Here is a 13,137-nt window from a genome sequence, read left to right on the forward strand (position 1 = left end):
GGCCATTTGGTTTGCTTCTTCCATTAATGACTCGGTTTCAGCTTATGTCAACGTATGTTTAGATAAAATAGATAAGCTTCTTTCCTCCTGGAATCCCCTTTTCCTCTCCTGGTGGGGTCGTGTGGAATCTATCAAAATGATGGTTTTGTCCATAATTCTATACAAACTTTCGATGATCCAAGTTAATATGCCTGCTACATTCTTTAAGAAATTAGACTCCAAAAGTTTCTAATTTCCTTTAGAACAACAAAAAAGCCAGAATCTCTCTAGCTTCTCTTAGGAAGGCTAAACAAGAAGGTGGAGTTAATTTCCCTGGCTTTCGGTTATACCATAAAGCTTTCTGTCTCAGACAAGCCTCTTGATGGCTTTCTCTATCACGTTCCTCGTATATCCCCTTATGGTTAGACGTAGATTTCTCTCTTCTTTTTCTTTTCTTCCTCATGAAGTTACATCCTGCTTGGCTAAAACTTCCATTCTTTCTTCTCCTCTTTTCAAAAACAAACTTATAATATTTTTAAAACAATTTTACAGGCGTAGCCTGTAACTCGCGATTTCTTTCGTCAATCTCCTCTTTAGTATAATAATTGTATTACTATTAACAACAAACCGATTTTTTGGAAGGCCTGGAGACAAAGAGGTATTATTTGGGTCAAAGATCTATTTGCTAGTAACGATCCTCTACCCTTGTCACAATTTCAACTCTTATTCAAGTGACCTTACTACTTTGTACCTAAATTTCTCCTTCTCATAAATATTCTTTTCAATGTCCTCTATTCTTTACCTGATACTTTTCTTTCCTCCTCATCACACACCTCCCTTGGTTCGAAACTCACCTCTGTTCCTAATGCTTCACCCATTTATAAATTCCTTTGTTCTCTATCATATGTAAGATCCCAAACTAAGTTTGAAATGCAGTGCGAATTGTATTTGGGATGTACCTGGACTCTCCCTTTGTGGAATAAAATTTGGGAAAACCTCTATAAAACCTCCGGAACTGCCTCTACTTCTCAATCTTTGTTCTTCCTTTATCATAGACTACCCATTCCTTGCTAGCAAGATTCTCCATGGTCTCCTCTCCTAAATGTTGGTCATGTGATCACCAATGTGGTGATCTTATGCATATGCTATTTCACTGTTCCCCTACTGTGTCCTTCTGGGAAAAGGTCTAGTATCAATGATCCCTAACATTTCATTTAAATTGTCCATTAACTCCTCTGACACTCTTTTTCGGTAGTCTCTGAAGACATCCACTTGTCAAGCACTAACTTACCTTGTTTGATCTCATGCTTGCTCTTGCCTTCCAACAGATTTCTATTAATTGGAAATCTGCCTCAAATATTTCTTATACAGCCTGGTGGAATAATGTTGGTCACTATCATAGATCAGATACTGCCTTCTCTTCTTTATATTCTGCATTTGCTAAAAGAGTTTTATACTGGTTACCTTTATCTACTTTTTGGTCTCGCCTAGCGAACGCAGCGCATGCGTTACTTTCGCCTTGGCGAGACTATTGTTGTCGGTTTGGTTCGGAAGGGATACAAACCATGTGCGTGCACGGCCAAGCGATGTGCCCGCGCATGGCGTCTCCTCTCTGGTGTCTCCTCTGAAGGGGGACAGGAAATGTGCACTCCTTATGCGTGCACATCTCCTGTCCCCGTGTGAACACAGCGCGCACACGGCGCGTTTATTATCTCCATTGCCTACTCCTCACTCCGCCTTCTGTCCTGCTTCCTTTTTGTGTGCTTCTTGCGTCTTTGTGTGCTGCTTTAGCTCTCACTACCCTGACTTTACTTACTTTTATCCTCACCCCAGCTCCCCCCTAATTTTGTAATCCTTCACACGAGCGGTGATGGATTGCTCGACCTTCGGGCTGTTATTGTGCTGTGTTATCTAGTGTCGTTGTTTGTGGTTTTAGAGCTGATACTGACCCATTATCAGAACTATTGTGATGAGCAGGACAGACACCAGCACTTTTTACGTGTAACAGATGGTGCTGCCTGGAACAGTGGACTAGTTTTAAATGTAAGCATGTCATATTACCTTTTTTGTTAGTACATTACATAACGCCCTATCCTGTCGATTTAAAAAAAATCTTTAATATATATAGGATGTGTGTGTGCGTGCAAGTGTGTGTGTGTGTGCGTTAAATGGTGTGTGTGTGTGTGCTGGACTTGGTGTGTCCCATGAGAGTGCGTGTGTACATGTGATGTGCAGATGTGTCCGTATTATATCACTTTTTTACGGAGGGAGAGTGAACAGGAGCAAGCAGCAGCACAGGCGAGCTCGCCCCGCCCCTCCCGAGTGCCATAGCAGAGTTCCTGTAGATTATTGAGAGCTTTTTCTGCTACACACACATCTCTGGGAATGCTGCACGCCACAGGTATGAACATCATTGGCGCCGACCCAGCCTCTCGACGTTCTGGAGTCGGCAAGATGAAGACCACAGAACTGCCCGGTGATAGTCACACCTGTTACAGAATCGTGCAAGTCAGCAGCGCAGTTTGTGGGATATGTGGTGTGAACGCTCAATGTGACGAACATAGGTCACCTGGTTCACTAGCCAGAGACAAGACACGCGCTTTTGATGCACAGAAGGTCAAGGGTGACTGTTGCTCGCACATCGAAACAGCATTTTATTTCATTTTAAGTATTTCTGAAGAGTATTATGCATTTTAGGAATATCGATCCACACCAGCAACCTAAATTCTGATGAGTTGGATAGAAGAAATCGCAAGGTAGAGATTGTTCACAACAAGGATTGAATGTGAGTACAGGCTCATTCTGTTCAGGGGAGCAGTCTGACCTAAGCAGGCGGGTGTTCTGTCCATCGCTGCTTTTTTGGTGCCTGCTGCACTTGAGAGCCACAGGACCACACAGACAGCAGCCTACTGAGGGGACGATCTAGGCAGGGCTTCAGATGCTGTGGAGTAGGTGTGGAGGTTGGGGCTGAGGACATGGGCGGGGCTAGGTTTCATAACTTCTTCAAGCTTTGAATGCAAGAAATCTGCGTGATTTGTAAGAATGTAGGATGAGATGTGGAAAAGAAAGAATAATCCCAGCAACTCTACTAGACAATGGCCGAGTCAGTCACCGTTTTCTGTATGAAAGAGTTTGGCTTGAATTCGCTACCTATGTCAAATGCAATTTAAAGTCATGTTTCTTTGTGAATTACAATTCTGGTGCAGCAGGGATAACGTTTATGCAAAGTTAAACAAGGACTCTATGGCTCGTGCTGATGGCATGCAGAAATGTTATCAGGTTTAATAAGATATGCGTCTAAGCGCCTAAAACACAGTGGCTTTGCAGCGTTACAATTCTAATCAAATATAGCTCTTTACCTTCACGACGACCATTTCACACTGGCTCTGACATGTTGCTCGCAGCTGGGTCACTTCATACAACACAGTAGGACACACTGACATGCGATGTAAGCATTGTCATGTTACATGCCACAAACTCGGAAACAAAGCACAGTGACAGTGGCTAAAACTGGGTGCAGAGAGGGGTCAGAAGGGCGCTCCTCGTCTCCGATGGCCGGTATGAAAAGAAGCTTCATTGCCTCCACCAATGTTGCCCGTATCGAGATGAGTGGTCTGTTTGGGCCTAAGATGCGTCACTCACAGTTGCGGGGCATAGAGATCATTGGTGCAGCAGGTGCAGTGGCACTGGGCCGAGATGAGCAGTCTGGGCCGAAGCTGTGTCTCTCACAGTCAGGGGGCCTAGATATCATTGGTGCTGCAGGTGCAGTGGCACCGGGCAGCGATCAGCAGTCTGGGCCGAAGCTGTGTCTTTCACAGTCAGGGGGCGTAGATATCAATGGTGCTGCGGGGCAGTGGCACTGGGCCAGAATGAGTTGTCTGTTTGGGTTGAAGCTGTGTCACTTACAGCCAGGGGGCGCAGATATCATTGGTGCAGCAGGTACAGTGGCACCGGGCAGCGATCAGCAGTCTGGGCCGAAGCTGTGTCTCTTACAGTCAGGGGGCATGGATATCAATGGTGCTGCCGGAGAGGTGGCACCGGGCCAGAATGAGTTGAGTGTTTGGGTCGAAGGTGCGTCACTCACAGTCAGGGGCGTAGATAACAATGGTGCAGCAGGAGCAGTGACACTGGGCCAGGATGAGTTGTCTGTTTGGGTCGAAGATGCATCACTCACAGTGAGGGGCGGGGCGTAGATATCAATGGTGCTGCTGGTGCAGTGGCCAGGATGAGTTGTCTGTTTGGATCGAAGGTGCGTCACTCACAGTCAGGGGCGTAGATATCGTTGGTGCAGCAGGTGCAGTGGCATAGAGCCGAGATGAGCAGTCTGGGCCGAAGATGTGTCACTCAAAGTCAGGGGGCGTAGCTACCAGTGGTGCAGCAAGAGCAGTTTAATGTCCTTTGGTAGCAGGGACCGACCCGAAGGCTAAAGTCAATAAGTGGAGTGGAGGAAACAGGAAGCATAATGCAAAACACATGACAATATCAGGATTAGACAGTGCTGATGTTACATATACTAAAATGTCTTTTTATCAAACACTACTAAACGGGAAAACCTGAAATTGGTGTGTTGCAAGGCTACACATGAAAGAACCCTTTTAATCAAAACTAGGCACCAATCCAAAATAAACAGTCCTTGCAAAAAAAGGGAAATTCACCAGGAAAAATGTGTTTAAAAAAAAAAATGTATTTAATGTGGTCTCAGATTCTGATGCTCAATTAAAATGAGGTATGTGAATCAAAGTGATTTGCATAGGATCACAAAATTTGGGTAAGCGGGAAAGATAGGATATAAACTTCGTTTTCTTGGTTAGGCCTGGTGGAATTCAGCCACTGCATAAGTGTCTTGTTCTCTGTGCTTTTACCACCAAAGGACAATGCTTTGCGTGAATTTATTTCTTGACCTAAGTTAGTACACTCTTTAATGAACATAAGTGTCACACGTTAATTCAGTCTGGCTCCATGCAAGCGCAAAGCGTCTTTGAACTGGGTTAAGCGTACGGGAAGAGGGGATCTGTCTTTAGGTCGAGGCTGGAGAGCGCATGCGCTACTCTGCGAGGCATGCTGTATTCAGGTATGCCTGAAGCTCCGCCCACTCTCTGCCCCTATTTTTCATTGGCTTGTGTCATCGTCCTTTGTAAAGTGTGGATTATCATTAGTGAATAGGTTTAGTAGTCCCTCCTTAGTACCGCCTTGTCTTATTTTGTAACCTTCCATGAGGACACCCCATGTTACTCGGAAGGCTTTAATTACAGCCTCCGAGCACTATTTTGTCAAATGGTTTACAACTGCCTGCTGTTGCAGGCAGAACACGCTCTCCCGCAATGATTTTTTTCTGTTTTTTATAGCATGGCACGCCATGCTGATACAGTGGCAGCTGCGCCTTTGGTTTTTGCTGCATCGAACACTTACGGAAGTTTTTATTTTTACATTTATTCACTTATTTTTTGTTTCCAAGCGCCCCATGCTGCGCTTTCACATTACTGATGGCTGCACCCCTTTCTTTAGATGAGCCGCATCTAAAGAAAGGTGCATGGCCACTATTAAAGTGAAACAGGGGTATGAAGGGCTTTTACAAAAAAATGCATTTGTTTAACAACTTGACAAAACAGATGCCTTATTTTTGTAAAAGCGCCCCATACCGCACTTTCACTTTAATGGTGGCCAGACCCATTTCTTTAGATGCGGCTCGTCTAAAGAAAGAGGCGCAGCTGGCATTAAAAAGAAAGTGCAGCATGGGGCTTTTTTACAAAAAAAAGCATTTGCAATGCAATAGGTCTTGCATTTGCGAGAGTTTAAGCTATTGGCATTGTAAATGACAATGCCGTTTATTTATCTGTTTTAAAAACAACACATAAATAAACGGCATTGCAATTGGCATTGCAATTTACAATGTCAATAGATCAAACTCTCGTCAATGCGAGACCTTTTGCATTGCAAATGCTTGTTTAAATGATGTTACCCATAAATCCACTGTATATATCTCATCTGAGAATTTTAAACCGCCATGATTTTTTCTACTTCTCTGCCATGAGCACTAATATTGCTATTCCTTGTTCAGATTTTTTATATTACATTATATTATCATGTTTCCTTTTCAGGTAATCCTCTAACTGCCGTTAACTTGGTCTTTCTGTGTTTATATTTCCCTTTCTTTCTTCCCTCCCTTTCCTCATCATAATTCAAAATTGCTTCAATTCTCTATGATCTTTTGTTGTTTTCAGTTTTACAGTTTATCCAAGTTTCTGTAATATGTTCCTGCTATATCTTCATTTTTCCAATAAAGCTAATTTACCTAAAAAAAAAAATACAACATTCCTCCCAAGCTCCTATGTTAGAGTCGCAACTCCTCTGCCCTAAGGAAGACACAAGTCCAGCAGGCCCTGCCAGGAACACATAGGTCATCCTTATTTCTCCAGTCTCCCACACCAGAATCTGTCCTCTGAACTATAAAAAACAGAGCAGGGATCCCCAACAAAAACCATGACACTGAAAATTGCAGAAGCCCACCAGGAGTCTACTGCAGCACCAAAAAACATTCCTCGCAAACATTGGAAGCTGCTCAAGACAAAAATCCCTAACTTTTGCAAAACCGACCTATGTGTTTCTTGGTGCCCTTCAATCCATGAGCCTACCAATCTCAGAATTGTAACACTAACTTTGACCACCGTGAAAATTGTAACAGTTGTGTCAATGCTTGCCAGTTATTAAATCAATCGCCTAATTCAGCTGCATAAATGATGTATTTTATGCGTGCTGACGAGTTGACTTATAATGAGGTTAATGATTGGATGCTACAAAACAAATCTGTGGTAATCTATCTAACCTAATCAATGATAGAACAAATATATGAGCAAACTATTGACAAATTAAACAATCAATTACTTAATTGAAGCCATAACAACTAATTGATGACTATAGGAAGAATGACACTTGGAGTAGATTTAAAAAAGTCAATTGAGATGAAATCCCATCCCCGAAAGCATTGTCATCATCCAGCATAAATACCGCCTGCAGCATGGGCGAAGAAGCAGGCCTAACCTTTGAAATGCAATGAAGCACCCAGCGCTCCATGCCAGAAAGGGGTGAGCAGGATGATGTTGCCCTAAGTACCAGGAGTGGAAGGGTGCACAGGGACCGCACCAGAGATGCACAGTGTTCTGGAGAGCAGTGATGCCATCAAGGGTCCATAGTAGGTTGAAGAACAGCGGCAAGGGGCCTTATTTAAGGTGAGTTGGGAGGGCAGAAGAAAGTGGACAGGCGTTCTTGGTGAAGGGAGGATGGCAGAGAATCATATCATGCAGTTGTCTATGCTGTGGAAAAGACCATCGGGCAGGGTCAAGGGTCCATGGTGTGTGGCGAGAGCCATGCCGCGGGTTTGAGAGGTGGTGGTTGAGATGTCAGAGTTGCCGTCCAGGTTCATAGTGTGGAGGGCAGCAGAATGAGGAGGGTCGAGAACAGAGGGATTTGATCATTCGCTCATGCCCTGTGGGGGAGCAAAGTGGTGAGGTCAGCAAGTCTATGTTTTGGGGTAGAGATAGGGACATTAGCGGGAACATGGGTAATGTGTAACTAGATCAGTTACTAGATCAGAGGAATGGGGTGTAGGGGTCATGGACTGGGGAGCGGGGAGAGCAGAGGCATTGGTGGATTTCATTGATGACAAATGGGGTCCAGGTTAGGTCAGGTTGAAATTCTGTATTGGAGGGCATCGGATTAGGCCCAAGGTGTCCATGGTATGGGGGTAGTGATGGAGTGGAATTGGCTGAAACCTGCGCTGAGTGTGAATGTATGAGATACAGACATCCAGTAAATGAATCGCTGGCAGCAAGCAAGCATGTGTGAGAGTGGGGCATCCTGTAAGTGCCCACGTGAGTGTGTGCATGTGTGAGGGAGCCAGCAAGAATGGGTGGTACAAATAGCTGTAAAGGCACCAAGCATGAGAAAAAGGCAGCAAAGAGTAGCTCGTATTAAACACGAGTAGCAAGTGTGTGTGTGAACAAGCCAGGTATAGTGAATTTGCATGTGTGAGAGAGAAGAGAGAGAGCGAGAAATGCGCCCATTGTGCCTGGCAGGCAACAAGTGAATGTGCGTGGGAGAAAGGGAGCGTATGGTGTTAAGGGCAGTGATTGATCGTGCATGAGAGCGGCGGATAGTTATCGATAAGCAAGTGTTTTGCGTGAGTGATAGTGACAAGGGGTATATGTGAGTGAGACGGAACGTGTGATGGGGCCTGCTTTAATTAGAGTTGTTAATGAATGAAATAGTGAGTTACAGGGACAGGAAAAGAGAAGAGGTGAAAGATAATGTGTGACGTTGTATACATAGTGACGCTGAGATAGCAAACAGGTGCAAAGATACCCACCACAATGAGGAAATTACATGATCAAAAAGCAACGAAAGAGACGAAACGAGCTAGACGGACAGATAAAGCGCCAGTCAGATGAAATAACAATTTCGAGAGTGCGCGAGCTTTACCTCATCCCCTCAGGGCCCGGGGTACAGCATCTATCCTCCCCTGCTCCTGGACTCTCCTCTGCTGCCACGAAAAAGGTAAGCGTCCTGGCGCGAACCATCTACCATGGCCACAGCCTTCCCATCTGGGCACTGAATCACCAGGGGTGTGGCGCGTTGATATTTTTACGGACCCAGATAAGCCCAACCCTTGTGCAAACAATAGTAATCCCAGATCAAACATGCTCAGGTAAAACATGAAGTGGACCATTTGTTCTGTGTACCAAGCAGCTGTCAGCTGGAAGCACTCCAGGATCTGATGAATCAAGGCTGCGAGCTGGCCACAAGTGGCCTTTCCTCCCTGGCATCACGTTCTCCAGGTGGCACCCCACGTCCAACTGTCCACGACTGAGGCTACTTATACAGGCCGCAGCCTTCCAGACTGTCAGAACCTGGCCTGCCTGTGTGACGAGACCAGCGAGCGCCTGGACGAGGGAGCCTCGTGATGAATGCCCTTGTTGAGCATGGCGCCAATATCCCACAGATGTGCCCATGGGCCATTAATGACGACGGTGCATGCATAACAAAGAAAGACAATGAGCCAGCAAAATGACACCGTATTTGAGTTGGAGAAACTTTGCTGCATGCTTATTAAAAGTAGTCAAGTTAATGCTCCAGAGTAAGGGTAGTAACAGCAGACTACGTGCGGCTGCTCGTTGAGTGCCGCTCCTGGCCTAGTTTTGTTTTAGGGAGGCCCTCAATGGTTTCTCCAAGCGCTGCCCGGTCTGGGCGCCCCTGCTTTTGATGCGATGGGTTCGGCCGTTCGGCCCTATGTGCCCACGTCACTGACCTGCCCGCGTTCCTTGGAGGCCGCAGGCGGGGCTACGAGTGATGCACTCAAACGAGACACAGCAGCACGAGTCATGATGCTGCCAGAGGGCAGGCAGAACGTTTAGGATCTTGATTGAACCCGGAAGCTCGAGAACGAGATCAAAGACTTTAGAGTGCACAGAATACTTGTAAGTAAAACTGAACCCTCAAGAAGAGAAAGTATAGCATCCATTTCTTCAGAGAGAAAGTGAGCACGAGCCAACCTCTCCATTAATATATGGGCTGTTATTTCGAATTTGAATTCTCAGACAGTGAGCTCTCAACAGGAATGCATGTGCCCAGAGCTGTTCGCGGGGATATATTACAAAATTCTGCCGTTCCTGGAGTGTGATAAGTCTATGGAGATGCAAGGACTCAAAGCAATTCATTGGAAAGCATGACTCTGTGACCAACCTGAATTCTTTGCAGGGGGCATGCATGCAGAACTCTCAATTACAAAATGCACAATTGCAACTTTTGGTCGCACTGTCTTTTTAGCACCTCTGGAAAACATGTATTCGGTTTAGTATGTAGAAGGATGTAGTATTGTAAATTGGTTCAGCCAGAGCTTCTTGGATTGCATTAGGTTGGTGCACCATGAGCTTTGATGAATTCCTTAAGTCAGTGCACCTTACGCCTTCTCGGATCCATTCTGTACATGCAGTATGGGCTCGCTCATTGAATTAAAGGGGTCATCGACTTTCTAGAGAAAAACAGCAATATGTGTGCACACATGTGGCATTTTTCTAGTGCAAACCTAGCCAAAAGGCAGTGGAGCAGTGCACAGGGTCAAAGGAAAGCCTACAGTCACCGAATGACAGGAGAGGTAGCTGGGAACAGAAGTGTACTGTCAAAGCTTTGTGATGTGTTCTTTCAAGAAGTGTGTCTTCACCTCTTTCCTACATTGGAGCAATGTTAGGGCAGCCCTGAATGATGTTGCAGATCCTGGGTGCGTAGGCCTGTTGTCTTGCTTTTTGTTTTTTACACTTCTCAGTCTGAGGGTGGCCTGGTGTGGGTGTGCTGAGAGACACCAGAGCTGGAGAACTTGTCTTCAAGCTCAGCAGGATGCTGGCCATGACGACTTCGCAAACGATGAAGCTGGTTTTGAAGATGGTGCAGGCCAGCAAGGGCAGACTGGAGTTCCATCACGATGGGGATGTTGTGGTCACAGTTTTCTTTGCCAATTCCTGCATTTCTTACAATCAGCAATAACCCATTATCAAGAATGTTGCTTTCTCTGAGCATGTCGTATGGGGTTTCGAGATCTACTGTGACATTTATTGGATCGTCCCTTTCAAGTTTGTGCAACTAGTGTTGTGTTGAGAACATTGTGCTGGATGCTGATCGAGAGCTGTTGGATGAACTGAGGTCTGGTGGATACAGTGAGCTAATGCAGCCTCCACTTTTTGAGTGTATAAGGTTGTTGCAGCCTGTGCTCTGTTGTTTGCATGATGGTGATGCAGTGGCGTAGCTAGACCGTTTGCCTCCAGTGTCAGCCCCTGCTTTTGTGGGCTCACGTAGGAGCGGAGGCGGGGTGCTGGCGATTCCTGCATTTGACGCCTAGCGACGGCCGCAGGTAAGGGGGGGAGGCCGCCGCTCCCTAAAAATGTGCCTCCCGGAGTGGAACACCTCACCTGCCCCCCTTGGTACGCCACTGTAGTGATACAGAGAGAGTTCTGTTGGATCCTTTAAATTGTTTCAGCCGGATCCCTGTTGGATGCATGGGAATGATGGGAATGATCAGACTGGTCTCTATTCTGCAAGAGCCCTGTTGAATGCAAAGAGTTGCTGCAGTTCAGGGCCTCTTAGATGCATTAAGTTGCTGCTCACCCAGCTTGGTCGTTCTGTAAAGCTATTCAGTGCATAATGTTTGCAGGCAGTTGCAGGTGGTGGGCACCAGCATCATTTTTGGAGACTGGGACTCCTTTTTGATCATCAGACTTTGATCCAAGAAAGCGGAATGTAGACATCCTATGAGGATACAAACAATACTATAGGTTGACATAGGTTATGTATACTGGCCCACATGTTGTTGCTGCCTGGCCTCCGGGATGTGGGCTAACAAGCTGTGTATGAAAGCCTTCTGGCCCAGAAAAGAAACGGCACTGGCGCTAGCGGTGCAGGGCCACTATGTATGTACGATGATTATCCTGTGATTCTGCAATAAAAACGGTTTAAAAAAAAAAAAATCAGACTTTGATCCAAGGCAAGAGAAAGGAAGGAAAAAGAGGGAGGGCAAATGAGGAAAATAATGTTAGAAAACAGTAACATACAGAGGAACTGTGGATGACAAAGATCTTACATGAGCCGAGAAAGGACAAAGGAAATGTAACGTGACGGAAAAAAAGTCATGAAGTGGGATCAACATTAGGCACTTAAGAGATTTAGCCCTCACTGCATTAAGCAGCACAGAAAAAAATTTGACCCTGCTGAGCTCTTTTGGATGTGTTGAGACTTTAGAAGTCTCTCAAAATTCAGTGAGATTTTTTAGACAGATGTCTACTGTAAAGCTTTGTTGTTTTTAATTCATTACATTTCTGCAGACTGGGCTGCGTTTTAGATGTTATACTTCTGCAGTTTGAGCTCAGTCGTTTAGGAATGTACTCGGAGAATGGATTTAGCGGGCTATATTTAGGGACTGATAGTATTTTGTTCTAAAACATTTAAGATTTGAAGAGGGCCCAAATTTAACTTAGGCACAACTTTTCTGTTTTCATCCACCTCAGTTTGCATCGCCTTTGCATAGAAAAGTTTAAAACATTTATAAGTCCACGTCGGTCCACTCGTGGATTTGTGATCTGGAGCTGTCTGTTCCTTAATCATACAATCCCCAGCACTCTTTTTAGTGAACTACTAATGGACATACCCTGTTGTATCTACCAGTGCCATCTTAAAGATTTTGGGTGTCCCAGTTAAGACATATTTGGGGGTCCCTGTATGGAACAAATTTGCATTTTAATACCCATTCCTTGCTAATTTGAGTACAGATGATGCCAAACAATACTAAACTATATGTTAAACTTGAATATGGTCACACAAAATCAGTTTAAATATGTCTTGTTCAAGCCCACAAAAAGCCTTGCAATGTCACAGGGGAAATAGAGGCAGATAGAGATTACGAGAGGCTTGGAGAGATAAGTAGGCTAGACAGAGCTCAAACAGAGAGAACATTCACTATCTCAGATCCACTTGTTAGGTGGGGGCCCTGGGCAATTGCCCCTTTTGCCGATGTCTTAAAACTTTTCTGGTATATGCTACTGCCTGGATTCTACTTATGCCTCATGCCATGGAATGGATGGTGGTGTGCTTGGTGAGATGTTCCTTGCACCCTGTTGTTGAGTCTGTGTTTTGACCACAGCTGCTGCTTCCTGTGCTCATGTCTCTTACAACGTGTGGCGCCTGCACAGGCATGCAGAGCCCAGTGTGCTAAAAGAGCTTTGATCACTGTCCGTTGTATGTCTTAGCCAGTGGCGGCTGCTAACAAAACAAAGTGGCGAGGCAGCATGGGGGGGGGGAATAATATATAAAAAACGGGACTTACCTGCCGCTGCCGGAGTCGAGATTCTTCCATGATGCAACACACTTCACAGGCTCCCAGACTCCCCACCCCATCCAAAAGCTGCTCTCATGTTATCACCCAGCATGAGAGAAGCGCTGGTATTAGTCTGAGCGGGCTGGACTGACGCTCGCTCAGAGACAGGGAGCCTGTGCCTCTTCTCCCACCCGGCTGTGCAACACAGCTGGGTTGAGAAGATGTAAGTGCACATGTCGGTTTGGCCGTCATAAGACAGCCGGCCTAACTGACTTGCGCACTTACAGTGCACAACTCTCCTCCTC

General features: G+C 45.5%; 1 protein-coding gene across 8 annotated transcripts in view; it reads right to left on the reverse strand.

The window, feature by feature from the left end:
* Positions 1–13,137, reverse strand: part of LOC146785255 (galactose-3-O-sulfotransferase 2-like) — a 306,791-nt gene that overhangs the window by 289,555 nt on the left and 4,099 nt on the right. For 5 of the 8 annotated variants that reach the window (XM_085634198.1, XM_085634191.1, XM_085634196.1 and 2 more), the window contains exon 1: positions 8,455–8,575. The exons of 2 other annotated variants lie outside the window; for them this stretch is intronic. The gene's annotated coding sequence lies outside the window, so the exon portion shown is untranslated. Of the gene's footprint in view, positions 1–8,454; positions 8,576–13,137 lie in introns of those variants that run through there. One more of the 8 variants, XM_085634189.1, reaches the window with a different exon arrangement.

This window comes from Triturus cristatus, chromosome 11 (genome assembly GCF_964204655.1).
Source record: "Triturus cristatus chromosome 11, aTriCri1.1, whole genome shotgun sequence".
In the NCBI taxonomy this organism is placed as follows: Eukaryota; Metazoa; Chordata; class Amphibia; order Caudata; family Salamandridae; genus Triturus; species Triturus cristatus.